Genomic DNA, 22,280 nt, shown 5'->3' on the forward strand with positions numbered 1-22,280 from the left:
CAGTAGTTCAAGTACTAAGTGATCACTTTGCAAGGGTATATCATTCAGGTTGTGACTTTGCAGTTACTAAAGTGACAGAGACTGATGTGAGCATTGAGGTATATGAACATGGGATACTCATTATATTGAAAAATATCAATGAGAATGCAGCAGTGCACCTGGATGGTAATGGCTACACAATGACACTGCAGAGGTATTTGACAGAATACTGCACGGAAAAATATTACATAAGTTGGAGCAAATAGGAATGGAAATGAGGCTGATGGCTTGGATAGAGGGTTGGCTAATAGGCAGACATCAGAGGTTGACATATGATGGAGTGGAATGAAGGTGAATACAGGTGACCAGTGGAGTGCACCAGAGCTCTGTACTATGACAGAACCACTATTTTTTAGTTGTTGAAAGTTTTTCACTTGGTTATACTATAAATTAAAGATACCAAGAAATTATATACTGGGTTTAATTCTTTATCCAAGTGTAAGCAAACAAAACTTACACCTGAAGTATCTCATCAGTGGGAGCCAGACCCAGAGGTGATACCAAGGTTAAATTAATGCAGAAGTCATATTCTATACGAGTTGCCAAAAGGTGGCACACATTATTATTATAACACTCTGGATTAGAGATAGATGGCTGTTGAAAATTTTTCACTTGGTTATATTATAAATTAAAGATACCAAGAAATGATATATACTTGGTTTAATCCTTTATTCACCTTTTGACAACTCGTATCGAAAAATATGACTTCTGCATTACTTCAACCTTGGTATCATCTCTGGGTCTGGCTCCCACTGATGAGACCTCAATAAAGGTCAAAACCGGTCTGGGTAGTGACCCTTCTCATAATACATAGCATTAAACATGTCTGCAAGGAGATGTGCTTTACATTATGGGATACTAAGACAAGTGATGTGAAGTCATACCACCTTTACCACGAGTTGCCCCAGTCCTGAAAATACTTCAGGCACAAACTTTGTTTGCTTACACTTGGATAAAGTATAATCAAATTATCTTTAATTTACACTATTTTTTAATTTGTATATTAATGATATAGCAGAATATTTCAAGGGGGATATTCAGTTGTTTGCTGATGATGCAAAACTAAGAAGGGCAACGGTTGATAATGGTGATGTAGATCTTCCAGGATGATTTAAATAAATTGGCAGCGTGGTCAAAGAATAATGGTTGTCAATTCAATGTTGTAAAACGTAAGGTAAAATGCACTTTGTGATGAAAAGATTACATACTTAGTATCATACTGATAGTACTAGTTTACAGGAAGTAGATGAGGCTAGAGATCTGGGGGTGATGGTCGATAGAGATTTGAAATTCAGAGGACATATTGTAAGAGTTGGCAAACTAGCCAACTCTTACACGCTCAGAGGATTATTGGATGCTAAAGTAAAGATAGAGAGGTTATTATCCCTTTTTATAAGTTTATGATTTGGCACATGTTGACTACTACACACAGATTTGGTCAACTGCATTTCTTGGGAATCAGGAGGTGGCAGAGAGGATTCAAAGATGAGTGACCAAGATGGTGGATCTATGAGGATAGATTGAGGGTGTGAAGTTTGCAGAGTAAGGTAAAATGCACTTTGTGATGAAAAGATTACATACTTAGTATCATACTGATAGTACTAGTTTACAGGAAGTAGATGGGGCTAGAGATCTGGGGGTGATGGTCGATAGAGATTTGAAATTCAGAGGACATATTGTAAGAGTTGGCAAACTAGCCAACTCTTACACGCTCAGAGGATTATTGGATGCTAAAGTAAAGATAGAGAGGTTATTATCCCTTTTTATAAGTTTATGATTTGGCACATGTTGACTACTACACACAGATTTGGTCAACTGCATTTCTTGGGAATCAGGAGGTGGCAGAGAGGATTCAGAGATGAGTGACCAAGATGGTGGATCTATGAGGATAGATTGAGGGTGTGAAGTTTGCAGAGTTCAGCTGATAGGCAAAGGACAGGGGATATGATAGAAACTTATAAGTTACTAAAGGCATTCTATAAAATGGACACAGAAGAAATTTTTCAATACATGGGGAGTAGTGGGAAAAAGGGGTCACACTTGGAAGTCAGAAGGGTGTGTGCTGAGTGTGGTAAAATGAGTAGAATGGATTGCCAGAGGTGATTGTGAGTGCCCTAACAGTGAATATTTTTAAGGAGATGTATGATAGGTATTGTATTAATGGATAGATTGGGTGTCTCTGGCTAATTTATCTGTATGTGCTTGAAAAACTCAAGTTTCCAGGAAAAAAGACCTTGCTACCACTGTACATGTTCAGCTAGCTCACTTCAATTGAAAAGAGTTCATATAACAATTCCTCCCATCATGACAAAATTTGAAGGACATATCGTCCCATTATTCTTCCAAACTACAAAGTGAATTATGAATGAGACCTTTAATTACAATATATTTAAAACTTAATGTAATTTCCTACAGAAAGCATGAAGCAAAATTTTTCTATTATGCAGACACTTTTAAGTTAGTTTGATGTTCAGCTTAATGCTCATTAATCAAATGTTGCTTTTCAATATTCTGTTATCTTTTGTTATTGCTTTTATGTATTTAAAAAAAAAAGACTTAGTTTTGTTCTGAATGTTTGCACATTTTGCATTACATCCATGTTTTCAAAATAGTAATGTGAAATTGCACTAATCAAAATGAAAACAAACAACAAAAAAATTGATGTTTATGATAAGTATTACTCTGATGCCTCAATTCTCATGTAAAATAATTATAAATACTGGTACAACATGACAGAATTTCATGCTGGCTGGGGCATGGCCTGGATAAACAAGGCCCCATTGTTTTCACCAGGGAACCAGGCCAAACAGAGAAGAGTCAGCTACTGGAACAAATCCTAAAACCCACCCCAAATCAACATCACCAGAGTTCAAGATCAGTACTATTATCAACATAAGAAGCCTGAATGGCAAAAAAATGGAGCTAGCTGAGGAATTAGATAAGTACCAGATCGACATAATAGGGGTGACTGAAACAAAAAAGGCAAAAACTGGTGAGATGTTTCTGAGCAATAAATACAAAATGTTATATTTAGGCAATGACAATCAAGGAAAAGAAGAAGTAGCCATAGTATTCAACACCAAATACTAGGCTAATCTTCTTGAATGGTAGGCAATATTAAGTAGAGTGATGTGGGCAAATATCAGCATGGGGAACTGGACACAATGAAACTTAAGAGAAAGCAACTGACACAATGAAAAAGGAAAAGTTGGTCCTTGTTGGGGATCTAAATAGCAGAGTAGGAAATGATTGTCAGACATACAAAAATATTTTGGGAAAATGGGAATCATGAGGAACTTAAGTGTAGCAGACATAGAAGAGGATGGCTTAACTGTGAGTGAGCAGGAGGTATTTGAAGAAATAAATAACCTTGATGTCAATAAGGCAACAGGATTTGATGACATATGCATCTTAAGGAAATGTTCTAGGGAGTTGGCAGTAGCAGTGGCATGCCTGTTTAATAAGTTTTACAACAGCACAGGTTCCAAGGGAGTAGGAAAGAAGAACAAATTGTTCCACTGCATAAAGGTGGTGATACAGCTATGGCTTCAAATTATAGTCCAATCTATATATCTGGAATTGAGGTGAAAGTACTAGAGAGATTGGTGAGAAGTAAAATACAGAAATAGGTTGATAACAGCAGTATTCTCTATGGTTATTAGCATGGGTTTGTTAAAGGGAAATCATGCTTTACTAACTTACTTATGTACTATAACAAGGTGACAAATAACTTGAACAGGGGAGATGCATATACAGTGGTGTACTTGGATTTTGGAAAAGCTTTTGATAGACTACCCACAACAAGCTGTTAAATAAATTGAAACAGATGGGAATGGATAATAGACTTCTGAGTTGAATTAGCAACTAGCTATCAGATAGATATCAGAAAGTTGTATATAGGGGTGCAGTATCCCGAAAGAGGAAAGTCACTAGTGGTGTACCATAAGGGTCAGTTTTGGGTTCAGTGTTGTTCAATTTGTATGTTAATGATATTGGGATGGGTTTAACTAGTGATATGTAGCTGTTTGGATAATGCAAAATTGGGGAGGGCAATGCAAAGTCATGTAGATGTTATGCCCTTACAGGAGGACTTAAATACATTGTATGAATGGGCAGGTAAGTGGAACTGTCAGCTCAATGTTGCAAAGTGTAAGGTTTTGAGATTTGGTAAGCAACAATGGGATGCAAAGCATACACTTGGTGGGGAAACTTTAAAGGAAGTAGAGGAGATGAGAGATTTAGTAGCAGTGGTGGACAATGACCTGAAATTTAGGGGCCACATTGCACAAGTTGTGAAGACTTGTGCAATGTGGCATTCTGCCATTATCGATGGTTAGAATTTTGGCACTACTGAAATGATGTAGAAATCTCTGGGTTAGATGAAGCTGGAAACCTCTGGGTTTTTTTTTGTTGTTGTTTGTTTGTTTTTAAGAGAGAGAGAGAGAGAGTTGGGAAAATTCCTTTCTAACTTCTATACATTAGTTGAACCCAAAAAATTGCCCACATTTACTATATAATTGCTTTTCTTCGATATCTGTGATTTCTGTAATATTAATTATGCACAGCTGAGTAAGGAAGATTATGAAGTTAAGTATTGTAGCTTTAGAAGAAAAGGAAAGCAGCCAATTTTCCAGTATTTTAGGGCACAATGCTTTTTTTTTTTTTTTTCCTATAATTTCTTAAACTGATAGCATTGAATAGGTGGAAAAGGAAATTACAGGTATAGTGAGAGATTTTTACTTCGGGGTTAATACCAAGGAAATGCCTCTGAGGATTAATACAAAGGAAATACCTAGATTTTTAATTTCATCTTGGCAGCATCAGCAGTTAATCCACTGACTCAGCTGAATTTTTAAAATTCAAAAAAAAAAAAAAAAAAATATCTTCAAGTGCACACTACATCAACTGCATATGGCACTTTATTTTCCTTCATGGTTGATGCAACTGCTACTCCTTACACAGCATATGAATTGTCAACTTCCCATCAAAAATTTTCTAGAAAAAGTGCTAAAGGTAAGGGATTTAGAGGTCAGTCTTATTGTCTTTTTGGATTCTGACTGGGTCTGAAAGGAAGGCAATGACTAGAAGGTAGGTATCTGTATTAGCATAGCTTTCTTTGATAATGGAGATGAAAGATGTTTGCTTACCCCAGTCTGTTGGAGGATGTGAAATGGAAAGGAATACCACTGTCAAATGCCTAAATTAGATCCACATGAGAGTTCTGCTACGGGATGGTTTTCATATTAACCAGACAGCAGAACATGTGGTAGGAAAAGATTAAACTTTACAACTCAGCCTGAAACTTCATACATCAGTGTGCTTGTGATCTCATTTCTACTTTGAGTATGTTGTTAATAACGTGAAAAGAATGTTGTAGTCAGTATTATATAGAGAAATAGGCTTCCAGTTGTTGACTGAGAACATTACTTCAACTGAAAGTATCTTAGTCCTTGGGATGAAGATTGTATGATAGGTGACAAATTCACATATGTGACCATTGGTGGGGGAGGAGAGAAAGAGAATAATCAGAATGGGGAGAATAATATCACGGGCTTTGCATCACTAAACTGTCTAGTCCTAGGATTTCCTTGTCTAGCATACTTTACAGTCTGCAATAATTTCAGCTGCTGTAATACATCTATTGAACAGATCTTGGATATTAACAGGATAAGCATTAATGTTTCAGGAGTCATAAGTTTCTAGTGCTACTATCTTAAAACAGATTTCATATTTCTGAAAGGAGTCAAAGATGTCATTTGCGATGGACAGACATGTCTTCTCTATTCAAAAAGATTTGAGTGAGCCCTTTATTGTGGACTTAGGAGAACTGTCTGTCGAAAAATGTAAATCTGCTAAACATTGTGTTATTCTATTTTAAAATTCCTTTCTTCTACTTGTTTCTCTCTTTCCAGTTCTTTAATGTTGATGTTTCTAATCTGTCACTACATTCTATACAATTGCATTGGTCTGCTATGAACCAGCATCTCTCTCTCTCTTAAATATAGGTATTTTACCCTCTTCCAACTTTACTCATGATTCATCAATGAGAAGTTCAACCTGTATTATATTACTATAATTATTACTGAATGACACCTCCACACCTATTATTATTATTATTGAATGACACACAACCCACTGTTTCCACCACTTAATACTCCATCTACACACAAAACGAGATCATCCACCACCACTGTGCCATCTACCGCTCACTAACAGTATTCTTGGCTGATTTGCCTGTGTGCAGGATGAAAGACCAGAATTTCTGGGCAAGAAACCTACTATTTCCATATGAGATTGGATAACTCATCTTCAAATGAAAAAAAGCACATATAAAGATTCTTCTTGCAATGACAAGAATCAAGCTCAGGTCTTTTCCACTCTAACAGCAAAATGTCCTCATCCTATCAATTGCACTATTATTATTATTCCAAGATCCTCCTCCATGGATCCAAAGACTCATTCTGGGAGATCCCTTTGTCATACCATGCCTTAAACACATTCAAATTCTCTGCAGCCACCACACTCTAAGGCAATGCATTCTAATCATTCACAACTCTCCATGCATAAAACCTGCTTCTTACTCCCTTGCTCACACCCTCCTTATACAGTTTCCAGGAATGACTTCTTGTTCCCCCCCCCCCAAATCCCACCATTTTATGAAAAACCCCTTCAATGTTAATCCTATAACAATCCCTTACCAACTTGTACATCTCTATCATAGCACCCCACTCTCCCTCCTATCCACCAGACTTCAAATTGTATATTCTCAACCTTTCTTCATACTCAACAGTCCAGAGACCAGAAAGTATCTTGGTCAAATGACCGGATCCTTTCCAGTATCTCTTCATCCTTTTGAAAACCAGATGACCAAATCTGTACACATTAGTCTATACATGGTCTAATCAAGGCTTTATATAACAGAACCAGAATCTCATTACTTCTATGAGTGTCAGTGTCCTCCAGATCATTGCCAGAATTCATTGTGTTGTCCTCACAATTTTGGCAATATGCCCTCTAATTTCAGATCCTTATCCACCATCACCCCAAGACCTCTCATTTCCTCCACCTCCAACAATATATCCCCATCACAAGTAAATTCTACATCCCATCTTTGCTTCCAAATTTTAAAACCTTACATTTTGCAGCATTGAACTGGCATCCCCCCATTCCCATGCCCTCAATCTATTAGAGTCTTCTTATAAGGCAACAACATCCGCTGTACTCCTCATAAATCTTCCCAACTTTGCATCATCTGCAAGCAACTGAATATCTCCACTGAAGCCCTTCTGAATATCATTTACATACAGATTAAACAGCAATGTCCCTAAAACAGATCCCTGAGAAACAATGCTAGTGACTTTCCTCTTCTGGGATATTGCTTCCCCATACACAACCTGCTGATACTTAGCAGATAGCCAATCTCCAATCCAATACACTAGTCTAATATCCAACTCCCATCCACCTCTAGTTTGACTAACTTATGTGGTAATCTATTAAAAGCCTTTGCAAACTCTAAGTATACCACTGTGTATCCATCTTATTCTTCCAACAGCTATCATCTTATTGTAATAAGAAAGTAGATTACTGAAGTGTGACCTCTCTTTAGCAAATATGTGCTGTCCATCAATTAAAGATAATATCACTGTTTCATCCCAATTCTGGATCCTGGTTCTCACTAGCTTCTGCAACACTTTGGCCACAACACTTGACACATAGATTGGCCTATAATTTGATGCTTGACTTCTGTCGCGTCCTTTCTGAAGATATATGATTTCCACCTCTATGGAGTTGGAAATCATATATTTTCCATATACAGGTAGCAAATTGTGTATCAGGATTTTATTAAAATATTCTGGATTGCAGGTGGTTATGAAAAGTTTTTTTTTTTCTTGATTAAAAAAAAAAAAAATTGAAGCAGATGGGTTTGGATAACAGACTAGTGAGTTGGATAGGTGACAGGTATCAGCAAGTTGTGTATGGGACCACACTATCACAAAAGTAGTGGTGTGCCACAGGAATCTGTTTTGGGACCATTATTATTTAAGTTGTATATTAATGATATTGGAATAGGTTTAATGTATGATACAGAACTGTTTGCAGATGATGCAAAACTAGGGAGAGTGATAAGAATCAAGCAGATGTTGTGACCTCACAGGACAGATTTTGTAACAGTGGACAACAGTATGAAACTGTCAATTCAATGTTGAAAAGTGCAAAGTTCCGAAATTTGGTAGGCCACAATGGAATGCAAAGTATACACTTGGTGGGGAAATTTTGAAGAAAGGTGATGAGAAGAGACCGCAGAGTGGTGGTGGGGACGGATCTGAAGTTTAGAGTTCATTGCACAAGTTGTGAAAACATCACATCAAATTATGACAATGATGCAGAAGTCATTAACTTGCAGAAATAAAGAGGTTCTGGATCCATTGTATAACGTCTTGTTCAGGCCTCATATGGATCATTGTGCATAGATTTGCTTCCCATGTTTTTATGGTGATGAGGATATACTGGAAAGGGTACAGAAAAGACTGACTCAGGTGGTAAGTGATCTTTTGGATGTGGGATAGGAGGACAGATTAAGGGAATGCATTTTGCAAAGCCTTGTGAATAGAAGGAAGAGAGGAGATATGATATAAGATAGGCCTCATATGGATCATTGTGCATAGATTTGCTTCCCATGTTTTTATGGTGATGAGGATATACTGGAAAGGGTATAGAAAAGACTGACTAAGGTGGTAAGTGATCTTTTGGATGTGGGATAGGAGGACAGATTAAGGGAATGCATTTTGCAAAGCCTTGTGAATAGAAGGAAGAGAGGAGATATGATTGAGACATTTAAATTGATAAAGGATTGTTATCAAGTTAATGTGAAAGAAATTTTTCACAGAATGCGAGAAAGGGGTAGAACAAGGGGACTATCTGGAAGATGTATAAGGAGAGTGTGAGTAGGGGCATAAGGAGCAGGTTCTTTGCAATGGAGAGTGGTTGGTGAATGGAATATACTGACTGACTGAATGAGTTTAAAGCATGGTTTGATGGGCTTTTTGTGTGTACCTAATAACAGTGGGTGCCTTCTGCAATGAGTCTTTTGACTCCATGAAGGTCTTGTGTTAATAATAATAATAATAAAATAAACCATACTATATAAGAAATTATGTTTTAATCAATTACTCAAACATGATCAAACCAACCTTTGAGCATGAAGCATTTTCATGACTACACAACTTATATACAGACTTAAGTTTAAGGGAGATGGAAAATCCCGTATTATTCTACAGCCGGGTACGAAACTTGGATTGAAATCCTAGAGTTTCATGCCGAAAAAACTATCGGCGAGCCCAAGTGTAAGTAATCACTTGGGTAGTACAACACCAGGGCAACTCAAAGCAAAGCTGGAGCAAGCTCCGTCACTATCCTTAATATTCTCTCATAATGTAAAATGCAGCTCCTAGGAGATGTATTACTGTTTTACATTATGAGAAGAGGTCACTACCCAGACCGGTTTCAACCCTTTTTGAGGTCTCATCAGTGAGTAGGTAGACCTGGAATATCAAGGTTTTAAGTGAACTGAACTTACATATACCTCTACTAACGAATTGCTAAAATTAGCAATTCGTGCTAAGATATATTGTTAAGTTTTTAATGCATTCCTAAAATAAATTACCTTAATACAAAGATAGCAAAACATGAATAAGTCAAAAATAATTTATTCTAATTAAATTAACTGCATTAACACGTTCGCTGCCAATTATGAGTATACTCGTAGTTGGTAAACCAGCTACACAAGCCAGCTACGAGTATACTCATATGACACTTACCGCCGGCAACGAGATTACTGTACTGACCTTGAAGAAGTGAAAATGCTTGGCTTGTGGAGCTAGCATCAAAACTGTGTATTCTCATAGATAGAATATGCTCTGCACAAGCCAACTACGAGTATACTCGTATGACGCTTACCGCCGGCAACAAGATTACCGTACTGACCTTGAAGAAGTGAAATTGCTCGGCGTACGGGAACAGATTATGCCAAAGTAGCATGGCAGCGAACGTGTTAATTAGAATAAATGTGAAAAGTGGTCTTAATTTCCACTTTCATCACAAAAAAAAAAAAAAAAAAAACTGCTTCTCACCCTATTATTACTTATCAACCTCACTGGAAAGTCTCTATACTTTCCCTTATTCTATCATATGAACAATCTCCCCAATGAGATTCATCAAATAATTATCTCTCAATACCTTAAATGTTTCAATCGTATCACCCCTTCATCTTCTAGCCAGAAAATGGTACAGATTACATTACTTGAGTAATCCTCTCATTTTTGTTATCTGAAGAAGTGTATTCTCTCCAATGTTATTTATCCCACTTGTCAAATCCTAATAACCAGATCCAGGCACAATAATCCACATAGTCTGATTAGGACTTTAGATAATGGAACCAGTGCCCTCTTATCTTTGCTGATCATTGTTCTTTTCAGTAGTGTAGCAATCCTCTGAGCTATCTATCATCACCTCCTTTACAATATTATTATTATTATGAAGAGATACCTCTAGGGTATCAGAGACTCATCAAGGGAGGCCACATACTACAATACATGCAACAGTTATCATACTTATTCTTGAATTCATTCACATTGCTTGCACTGACAACATCCAATGGCAATCCATTCCAATCATGCACCACCCTATGAGAGAAATATCTAGCCTCCACCCCCCTTCTTAGCAGTATTCATTCTCACCAAGGATGCCCACTTGTCCTTTCCCCATCCTCCATAAATTGAAAAATTCAATCAATTGAAATCCTGTGACCCTTTTCAGAAGTTTGTAAGTCTCAATAATATCACCCCTCTTTCTCCTGTTTGCTAGTGTCTGCAGTCTACAAATTCTCAATCTGTCGTCATAATCAGTATTCCACAATCCTGATATCATTTTTAACACTCTCCTTTGCACTCTCTCCAATATACGAGGTGGTATCAAAAAGTTTCAAGACTAGGTTTGTAACATGCCAACAGATGGCAGCACAAGGCTGCATGCACAGTCACAGGGAGCACCTACCTATATAAGTCAGTGTGCCAAAAGACATCGTCCTGTGTACATCGGGAGCTGTGCAACTGATGCTGACCACTTGCATTACCACATCTGCGATTTCATCATGGACAGCAAGTTAGAACAAAGAGCAAACGTGAAATTCTGCATGAAACTAGGCAAATCTGCCAAAGAAACGTTTGACATGATTTGGCAAGTTTACGGCGATGCTGCAATGAGTCATTCGAGGTGTTTTGAGTGACATGCGTGCTTCACGACCAGAAGAACATCACTGAAAGATAATGAGAGACCAGGAAGACCTTCGACGAGCTCAATCCCCAAAAATGTCGAAACCATTCGGCAACTTGTGCATGAGGATCATCGGAGAACACTCCACAACATTTCTGCCATTGTCGGTGTGTCATACAGAACAGCCCAGGCAATCTTCATGTGTGATTTGAACATGCACCGTGTTGCTGCCAAGTTCGTCCCCAGGCTGCTGACCCAGGAGCAGAAGGAACCACGTCGAAATCTGCCAAGAACTCCGTCAGCGTGCTCTGGATGATCCTTCCTTCATGTCGAGGATCATTACCAGTAACGAAACTTGGGTGTACGTGTACGACCCTGAGACGAAGCAAGTCTTCACAGTGGAAGAGCCCATCATCTCCACAACCGAAAAAGGTGAGGTAGGTCTGCAGCTCGACCAAGTGCATGCTCATCGTCTTTCTCGACATTTGCAGCATTGTGCATCGAGAATCCATCCTCAGGGGCCAGACCGTCAATAGCGAGTTCTACTGCCAGGTTTTAAGGCATCTGAGGGAGAACATTCGCCGAAAGCGACCAGATCTGTGGCACGCGGAAAACTGGATGCTCCACGACAATGAACCCTGTCACCAAGTTCCTCACGTGTGAGTTTCTTGCCAGAAACAACATGATCTCACTTCCGCACCCACCCTACTCACCTGATTTGGCTCCTGCAGACTTCGGCCTCTTCCCGAAGATGAAGATCCAGCTCAAAGGTCACTGTTTTGACACCATTGCGTAGATCCAGCGTGAATCGCAGGAGGTGCTTGATATGCTTCGAAAAGAAGACTTCCAGGACACATTCCAAAAGTGGCAAGAATGGTGGGAGCGTTGTATTCATATGCAAGGGGATTATTTTGAAGGTGATAGGGTGTAAATGTAGATAAATAAAGTCATTTCTCATAAACAGAGCTAGTCTCGAAACTTTTTGATACCACCTCGTATAAGAATCACAACAGAAACCAGGAGACCAGACCTGTGCACAATAGTCCAAGTGAGGTCTTATCAATGCCTTGTAAAGACGCAAAATGGCATCCTTATTTTTACATGTGAATGTTCGTTTCAGAATTGCAATTATATTTTGAGTTGTATTTGCAATCGTTGCTACATGGCCCTGACCTTCAACTTACTATCTACTAACACTCCAAGATCCCTAGCCTCATCAGGCATAATCCCACCAATATAATACGACATTGGATATCCAATCACGCTGAACTGAATGACTTGCAGAATTCACTTCATCAATTCTGCAAGTACTGCATATCAGCAGCATTCCTGATTACCCTACCTATCTCTGCATCATCAGCAAATAGCTGTATGTCGTTTGTCAAATCCTTCCCAATATCATTAATGTACAGATTGAATAACAGTGGACCAAGCACTGATCCTTGTGGTACGCTACTGGTTACCTTAAATCTTGCAGACTCACATCCCCCATATGCCACTTTTTGATATCTGTCAGTTAGCCATCCTCTTATCCATGCTAATATTCTATAATCCAAACCCATATTCTCCAATTTATGCAACAGTCCACCATGCTGTATTCTGTCAAAAACCTTAGCAAAATCCAAAAGTATCATGGTGTATATCCATTCCCCTTGTCTAGTTTAATGGTTATAGAAGGTGAGCAAGTTGCTAAAACAAGACCTTCCCTTAGTAAACGCATAATGCTCATTGCAAAGTAGAGATTCACTGTCAACCCATTTCTGAATGCGAGCCCTAACCAATTTTTCCAAACTCTTCACCACAACTCCTGAGATATTAATTGGTCAATAGTTGGATACACTGGTCTTTGCACCACCCTTGTGCAATGGAATTACCATACATTCTTTCCATTCCTGCAGAATCTTCCTTGTTCTGACTCATATTAAACAGCCTAGGCAAAGGAATATCAAGATCAACTGAACACTATTTTAGCACAAGTGCTGATATCCCATCAGTCCCTATTCCTGAATTCTTATTCAGTTTGTGCAACAGCTCTAATACCTCATCCTCATACACCTGAGTTTCTTCATCCAGTGAAGAGGTATCAGCGAGCTCAATGTCACATAGACAAGGTTGATAGCTTTTAACAAAATAGGCACTAATTGAACAACCTCTTCTGCATTTGAAAAGTTATTCTTTCATATTCATTCTTTCTTTTACTTGCAACATATTGATAGAATTCTTGTGGGTTGTCTTTAGCACACAGAGCTAGTTTCTTTTCACACTCAGACTTTGATTTCCATACAACAATTATGACTATTCTAGCCTGCTTCTTATAATTTTCATAACGGACATCACCCTTATGCACTGGGTATTCCTTCCACATCATCATTTTCTTATGAATCTCTTTCTTAATAAGATTACACATCCATTTGACTCCTACCCTATTTATTCTTTAAACTCTCTGGACACTGTTATAATCGATGTTTCTATATGATTTACTTTAATTCATTGTTTACTTAAATCTATCCTTTCTTACCTAAATCCTTATACAATCAAAATCCTACAAGCTGCACTTTTGTTAAATAGTTATCTTTTGTGATTTATTCTCTTTATTCACTTACTTTAATCTTATTCTTATATCTAGGATTGTTTCCTCTTTGGATACTGGTGAATTTATATTTTGCTGCGCCAGCCAGTATCCTATAGCAGAAAAGATTCTTACTCAGGGAGACAATACTAGATTCTTAGTTTTCTTACACAGTATCTTACTTAAACTGCCGTATAGATTTAGATTATTGCAGTCATGACCTAAATCTATTATTATATTCACTCTCTAAATCCTTCCCACCAAAATAGGTTCTATTTTTATAAGTGGCAAGTTGGAATCGTAATCAGGCATGACTCAGGTTCAGGTAAATATGACATGTTTATTAGAATATCTAAAACTCGATACAAAATTCATACACTCAATTATGCTCAATACTAAATAAAACTCGAACTAAGAGATTAACACATTCTAAACTAATTAAATCTTATAAGGCATGCTAAACACAGTAACTGCACATTGGGATTTATAGCAAATGATATGAAGTTAAGCTAAATTCCTTTCAGTAGTATTACTCGTAAGAGCAAACTAACAAACATTCTAATGTTACTGGGATACTAAATTCTACTATTCTTATCACATTAAGTTAATCCTATCACATACAAAAAATTACAAAAATCTCTTCCAAACAATTCTTCTTACTCTCAAAGGAGGTTAACTTTCTAATTTGAGACTGCCCACAGAGTTCATTAGAATACAGTTCTTAATTTCGTATTCGTAAACAATCTTCTCTCTTATAATGAACTTTCACACAAAATAGAGTAATTGCACCTTACCGAGCTTTTTCCGCGTCGTTCTGCACCACGTGTATGTCTGGATACTTCTCATCTATTGGCTGTCCATATGCCAACGTAGGGGTTATGCTATCTTCATTCCTTCTGCCAAAAACGGACCCAAATCTTTGCGTTTCAGGAACAACTCAATGGGACTTTTCAGCGACAACTGGAATTTTTACCTTCAGCTTTGCATAGAATCCTACTTCATTTTAAGAATGCTCACAGTCCGACATCTTATCACACACTTCACCCCCATCTTTGCACGAAACTGCCTGCTAACTTCTGAACCACCAAAACAGGAAAACGTTACGACCAGAGAGAGTCTTCCGATACGGGCTCAACCCCTTATATTCTTCTATAGAGCACCCTCTTTTCTCTGTCCCCTTTTTGCACATGGCCCTTATCTTTTCACCCTTTTGGATTCATCCTTCGCTTTTATGACGCTGTTATACTTGGATTCACAGAATTCATGGCAACGATTTTTTCAAGTAAGCTATAGCCGCTAGCGTTACGCTGTACACGTGTAGCTTTATGCCTTCCAGGAATTATTACTTAGCAACTTTTTAGATGACTCACAGTAAATTTTACATAGCTAAAGTGAGGCTTAAATTTAAATCAGATTATCTCTCTTTTTAGACATACTTAAAAATGAAATCTTAATATAATCACATCAGCTTAAATATAAGGCACTTGAAATAAAGAATACAAATTTTTACATAGAAGAAGTTTCACTTTTAATTACAGCTGATGTGTAGGTATTTCTCTTTGTCAGCAAGTTTTATATGTAAGATTCCAAATGAATGATTTCTTTCCAAGATTCCTTCATTTAGGATCTAACAACACACTCTGATATCACATCATTTAAGTATTGTTTAAACGATTCCCATGTACTGTCAATATTCTTCCCATCCATCAACGGATCCCATTCCACTGAACTCCGTATACTTCTCAGTTGGTCATAATTTCCACTTTGTAGTTCAGCATGTTTTCTGAACTATGATTATATAACCACGTTTTTACATGGTTATATAATCTACAAAGTACGTAGATTTTGATGATGCTAATTCAATATTTAGTAATAATTATTTTCTATGCAATAAATTAGAATTGCAAATCATATATACATTTTCTTTGATTATTGTAATTTTTTGATTTGGAGATGTATTATTGCAAGGGCACCTCCATGAAGCCCTAAGACTCATCATGGGAGACCCAAACTATCCACACAATATCTATTGTACCTCTCCTTAAAACCATTAACAGACAAAGTACTCACTACTGACTCAAGCAACCGATTCCAGTCTTTCACCATTCTCCAAGCAAAACATTTAGTCCTCATGCCCTTGCTAACCACATCCTTACTTAACCAACTTCCAGAGATGATCTCTTGTTCTCCCCCCTCCCCGTTCTAGTCAAGTGCTAAAACACGTTTTCTGCATCAATCCTATAAAATACTTTAAGTAACTTAAATGTTTCTATCATCTTCCCTCTTTTTTTTGCCTATTAACTAATTTTTGCAATCCACAAACTCTCAATCTATCTTCATATGAAGCATTCCACAGACCACTCACCATCTTGGTCACTTATGTCTGAATCCTCTCCACCACTTCATCTCCCAAAGAAACCCATGTGACCAGACCTGAGCTCAGTAATCCAGATGCAGTCCTATCAAGACCACATAAAAGAGGAATGATAAATCCCTTATCATTGCTTGTTAGTGTGTTCTTCAATAACCAACTAATCCTATAAGCTACCCAGGCTACTTTAGCAATATGCCCCCTAAACTTCAACTCTCTATCTACTACTATCCCAGATTCCTGGCTTCATCAATTTCTTCAAGTACAGTTCCCACAACATGGTACAGCTTGCATAACTTTACCCTTTTCCCACTTTAAATTGACATCCATTAGGTTATGATCACATTGTCAGCTTATTTAACACGTTCGCTGCCACGCTCCTAGGGCATAGTTTGTTCCTGCACGCCAAGTGCTTTCGCGTCTTCAAGGTCACTACGAGTAATCTCGTAGCCGGCTTATCAGACAGAATTTTCTTTCATACGCCAACTACGAGTAATCTCGTATCACCCCACCCATATATTACATGCGCTGACGAAAGTGTTTATTGTATCTAGTCTCTAAAAATCTTGAGTTTCGCCATGACCAGTAAAAGAAAACTTACTGATAAAGAATTAGAAGTTTACGCTAATATGAGCGATGATGAATTTAACGAATTCATCATCGCAAATGGAAGGATAAGAGGAAAGTTCTTTCCATTTCAAATAAGCATAAATTTTAAATGGTTCAAGCAAAACATCGGAATGGTAAAATTCAATTAAAACCAAATATCGTTAGGGACTATAATTTGGGTATGCCAGGCATCGATCTTTCTGATCAAATGCTTTCTTACTATTCCCCCTTACGAAAGACAATTAGATTGCCAAAGAAATTGGCAATATGCATTCTTGATATATACATTCAAAATGCGCATAAATTTTATAATATAATTACTGGAAACGCAATGACCGCGTTAAAATTTAGAGATCAATTTATCACAGTTTTTGTTGGAATGGATAAGCTTACAGCATCACAGATTATCAGCAGGATTCGGGATCTTCATTATTTGGAAATTTTACCACCTACAGAAAAAAATATTCGCCGACAAAGCCATGCTGAGTATGTGCATGAAACAAACAACGATGCGGAACGTGTTATTATTGTCCTGTTTGCCAGGAAAAACCACCATTGTGCGTGGAAAACTGTTTTAAAGTGTATCATTCGTAATTTGAATAAATTGGTTTTTATTTTATTGATTTCATTTTATTATTTTTATTCATTTTTATCAGTTTTAAATTGATTTACAAATTACGTGTTATACTACAGATTAGCTAGCGCTTGGAATGGGAGGTTGGTAATCGACATACGAGTATACTCGTATTTGCTTCTGAGGCACATACATAATATACTATATTTCAGTTGAAATTATTTCCCTTCTATCAAGCCCCCACACGTGCTCTCCACTTTATTCAGAATCCAAGGGTGCAAATTAAGGTAATTATATGATAAATAATATTTAAGGAATTGACAGCGTATACTAGAAATATAGATTAAATAAACTTCAATATATACTTTCTGATATTTCGGCGAACGTCACGTTGCCATCTTCTTGGGAACTTACTACAAAGACACGTGCACACAAGTACTAATAACAGCAAATGAGACTGAAGCTAGCGTTTTCCTAAAGTCCTGATGGTGCCCCCTGGCGGGCTATATTGGTAGTTCTTGGCCTTTGGGCTGAAGTTCTTCTGATAAAAGTTTCCCAAATTTGGGGCAGTCTCATGCATCCAAATTTGTTGAGGTTTGGCATGTTCCTAAGGGCCGAGGCTGATTCCATGAATAGTCATTCATACTTGAACTTGCTGCGGTGTATTACTGTGGCTTTCTTCCATTTTATTCTGTGGCGAGTATCCAGAGCGTGGTCTGCAAGCCCAGAGTGGCTGTACTGGTGAAATCGGATGTAATCCTTGTGTTCTGAGATTCTGATATTTGCTGTCCTGCCTGTTTGGCCAAAGTAGGACAGTTTACAGCTGCAACGACCTGGTATACACCAAGTAGGTCTAGGGGAAGTGGTTGGTCTTTGGTGGAGCAGATAAGGGTTGCCAGTTTTCTATGTGGTCTGTAACAAGTGGTCAAGTCATGTTTTTTTAAGATTTTATTGATTTTTTCTGAGGTGCCTCGGATGTAGGGAATGGTGATGGATTTAGAGTAATCTTTTTTGTGAAGGAGAGGGGGTGGTGGGTTGTGGATAACTGGGTTAAGTATTTTTTGGATTTTTTGGAGGGGGTAGCCGTTGGCTGAGAAAGTGTCACGGATGTGATTTAGTTCAGTGGTTAGGGCTTGATCATTAGAACAGATTATTTTTTCCCTGTTGAATAATGTTTTAATAACTCCATATTGTTGTGAGGGGGGGGGGGGATTGTTGGTGAATGTATCTGCCTGTATGGGTGGGTTTTCTATAAACTGAGAAAACCAAGGTTCCATCAGGTTGGCGGGTGACTAGTGTGTCTAGGAAGGGGAGGTTATTGTTTTCCTCTTTTTCCAGGGTGAATTTGATTCTAGGGTGTTGGTTGTTCAAGTGCGTTAGGAAGGAGAGGAGTGAATCCAGGCCATGTGGCCAAATAGCGAAAACATCATCAATGTAGCGAAGCCATATGGTAGGTTTTTGTAGGGCTGAGTTTAAGGCTTTCTCTTCAAATGTCTCCATGAAGAAGTTGGCCAAGGGTGGGGAAAGTGGTGAACCCATGGCTGTCCCCTCTATCTGTTTGTAGAATTTTTCCTGCCAAACGAAATAGCCCGAGTTCATTGTAAACTGAAATAGGACTGAGATATCGGGAGGAAATTTAGCTTGGATTAGCTCTAAGGTTTCTTTGAGGGGGACATTTGTGAATAGGGAGGAGACATCAAAACTGACCATTATGTCATTATGTTGGAGTGTAAGGTTTTCTATACTGGCTTTGAAGTGGGCTGAGTTTTTTACGTGTGATGGTGTATTGCCAGTATAGTGTGAGAGCGCTTTGGCTAAATGCTTGGCTAGTTTGTAAGTGGGGGAATCAATGCCATCCACTATGCGACGTAATGGCACATTTTCTTTGTGTATTTTTGGGAGCCCATATATGCGGGGGGGGTCTAGAGTTATAGGGTTTTAGTCTGTTGGTAATCTCCACAGGCCAAGAAGTGACCTTCTTAAGGAGCCTATGGAGTTTTCTAATTTGTGAGTTGGTGGGATTGTAATCAATGGGGAGGTAAGTGGAACGATCTAATAATAAAGCCTTGAGCTTACCTGTGTAGTCTTTGAGATTGAGTACCACAGTGGCGTTCCCCTTATCCGCTTTGGTGATCACTATTTTTTTGTTTCTCTTCAATTCTTGTAGTGCCTTGTATTCACTAATGGATATGTTGGATTTTGGAGGTTTTGCTTTATTGAGAACACAGGCTACATCCAATCTAATATCGTTGGCGATGTGGTTTGGAAGTTGGCGAATCCCGCGTTCAATTTGGATCATTAATTCCTCGGCCGGTAATTTCTTAGGAGCAATGGCGAAGTTGTGACCATGTGACAGAGCGTGGAGTGCTTCTGGCTTTAAGGTAGCTGACGAAAGGTTAACAACTGTGTTGGTTTGTAGTTTAGGTTTGGACGCCGAGTTCTTTATTAATTTATCAAACTTGTTGATATGTCGGCTCCTTACTCGATCAAATTCTTTTTTAGCTGCCGTACACGAGACGTCATGTAGGACCGACCAAAGCTCGTGATTCAGCGTAAGTGAAAGCTCATTTTCTAGCATTGAAATAACTCTGTTTATGTCGGCTAGGGAACCGCGTGTAGCGGTAATTTGCTCCCGAAGTAATGCCTGGCTAGCACGGTTGTAAATACGGAGAGCTTTCTGTGAGATGAAACGGTGTTTAAATTTAACACAGTTCGGGATGACTTGATTATCCCGGCAGCGTTTTAGGAATGCCAGACGGTTAAGTTGTCTGGATAATTTCAGCTTCAGTTTGCCGTAATGGCGGGCCTTGTGTGCGAAGAGATCTCCGTGGATGATCATTATTCTTGTTGAGAGGCTTATACACTGGTTAAACATGATAACTAATATTTAAGGAATTGACAGCGTATACTAGAAATATAGATTAAATAAACTTTAATACATACTTTCCGATATTTCGGCGAATGTCACGTTGCCATCTTCTTGAGAACTTACTACAAAGACACGTGCACACAAGTACTAATAACAGCAAATTAGACTGAAGCTAGGAAGCTGGCGTTTTCCTAAAGTCCTGATGGTGCCCCCTGGTGGGCTATATTGGTAGTTCTTGGCCTTTGGGCTGAAGTTCTTCTGATAAAAGTTTCCCAAATTTGGGGCAGTCTCATGCATCCAAATTTGTTGAGGTTTGGCATGTTCCTAAGGGCCGAGGCTGATTCCATGAATAGTCATTCATACTTGAACTTGCTGCAGTGTATTACTGTGGCTTTCTTCCATTTTATTCTGTGGCGAGTATCCAGAGCGTGGTCTGCAAGCCCAGAGTGGATGTACTGGTGAAATCGGATGTAATCCTTGTGTTCTGAGATTCTGATATTTGCTGTCCTGCCTGTTTGGCCAAAGTAGGACAGTTTACAGCTGCAAGGGACCTGGTATACACCAGGTAGGTCTAGGGGAAGTGGTTGGTCTAATAGTACACAAGTACACAATTAGTACACAAGTACTAATAACAGCAATTGCTGTTATTAGTACTTGTATGCACGTGTCTTTGTAGTAAGTTCCCAAGAAGATGGCAATGTGACGTTCGCCGAAATATCGGAAAGTATATATTAAAGTTTATTTAATCTATATTTCTAGTATACGCTGTCAATTCCTTAAATATTAGTTATCATGTTTAACCAGCGTATAAGCCTCTCAACAAGAATAAGGTAATTATACTAAGGGTTAACTCGTGTTTGGCATAGGAGGTCAGTAAATCTACATACGAGTATACTCGTAGTTGGCTTGTGAAGCTCATATACGAACTACGAGTATACTCGTAGTTGGCAGCGAACGTGTTAAATCATTCTGCAAGCTCTCTACATTACCTTGATTAACTATTACTGACCCTACCAAAACTCTGCATCATCGGCAAACTGAATATCTCACTTCAAATTACTTCCTATATCATTTATGTACAAATTAAACAGGAGTGGTCTAAACACAGATTTCTGTGTTCACCTGCCTTCTCCTGGATTCTGCTCCTCCATATACTACCTTTTGGTATCCACCCTTTTATCTATATCACCAGTTTCATATCCATCCCCATTTGTTGCAGTTTGTGTAACAGAGTTTCATGTGGTATTCTGTCAATAAGTCAAAGGCATTGCCATTTCCCCTACACATTCTCTTAAAATGTGAGCCAATATCCCATTCAATCTCACAGCTGTATTTGCATTCAGATTCTAATTCCTACCTAAGTACCTCCAAATCATCAACCTTTGTTCTCACATCAGTTCCTCTCACTTCTGTCATAACAATATCTTCACTGGATCATCCATGCAAAATGATCACTCAGTAACTCAACAAATTTCGTCTGGCTCTGTTACCTCTCTACCATCTACACTCATTAAAGTTATCCTTCAATTGTCATTATTCCTCCTACTTGACACATAACGAAATAAAAACTCTTTGGCATTTCCTTTTGCCTGTTCAATTAATTTCTTCTCATAATCCAATTTTGCCTTCCTTACCATGCTGGTCACCTTTCTCCTTATATACCCTCCTAAGCATTTTATTTGTTTGCAGCTTAAGCTTAATGATACTACTCATCCATCTAACTTCTACCACCTGATTTACCTTTCTGACCATGGGTATATAGTGTGATATTGCTTTCTCCAGATATCCCTTGTCTATTCTGCATGCACTGTGGACATCCTTTCCTTGCAGAACTTTATGCCATAGTACTGCTTCAAGCTGCCTCCTTAGTGTATTATAATCAATTGCTTATAGTTGCATATCCTTTCTTAACTGGAATTTCCACACGTTTTGCTACTTCTCAAGTTAAGACCACATGATTACTTTCCCCAGTTGGAGG

General features: G+C 38.2%; 1 protein-coding gene across 2 annotated transcripts in view; it reads right to left on the minus strand.

The window, feature by feature from the left end:
- Nucleotides 1-22,280, minus strand: part of LOC150098544 (uncharacterized) — a 610,245-nt gene that overhangs the window by 452,884 nt on the left and 135,081 nt on the right. The window lies entirely within an intron of this gene.

Source organism: Typopeltis vanoorti, chromosome 15 (genome assembly GCF_054136105.1).
Source record: "Typopeltis vanoorti isolate ZY-2024b chromosome 15, IOZ_Tvanoo_1.0, whole genome shotgun sequence".
Classification (NCBI taxonomy): Eukaryota; Metazoa; Arthropoda; class Arachnida; order Uropygi; family Thelyphonidae; genus Typopeltis; species Typopeltis vanoorti.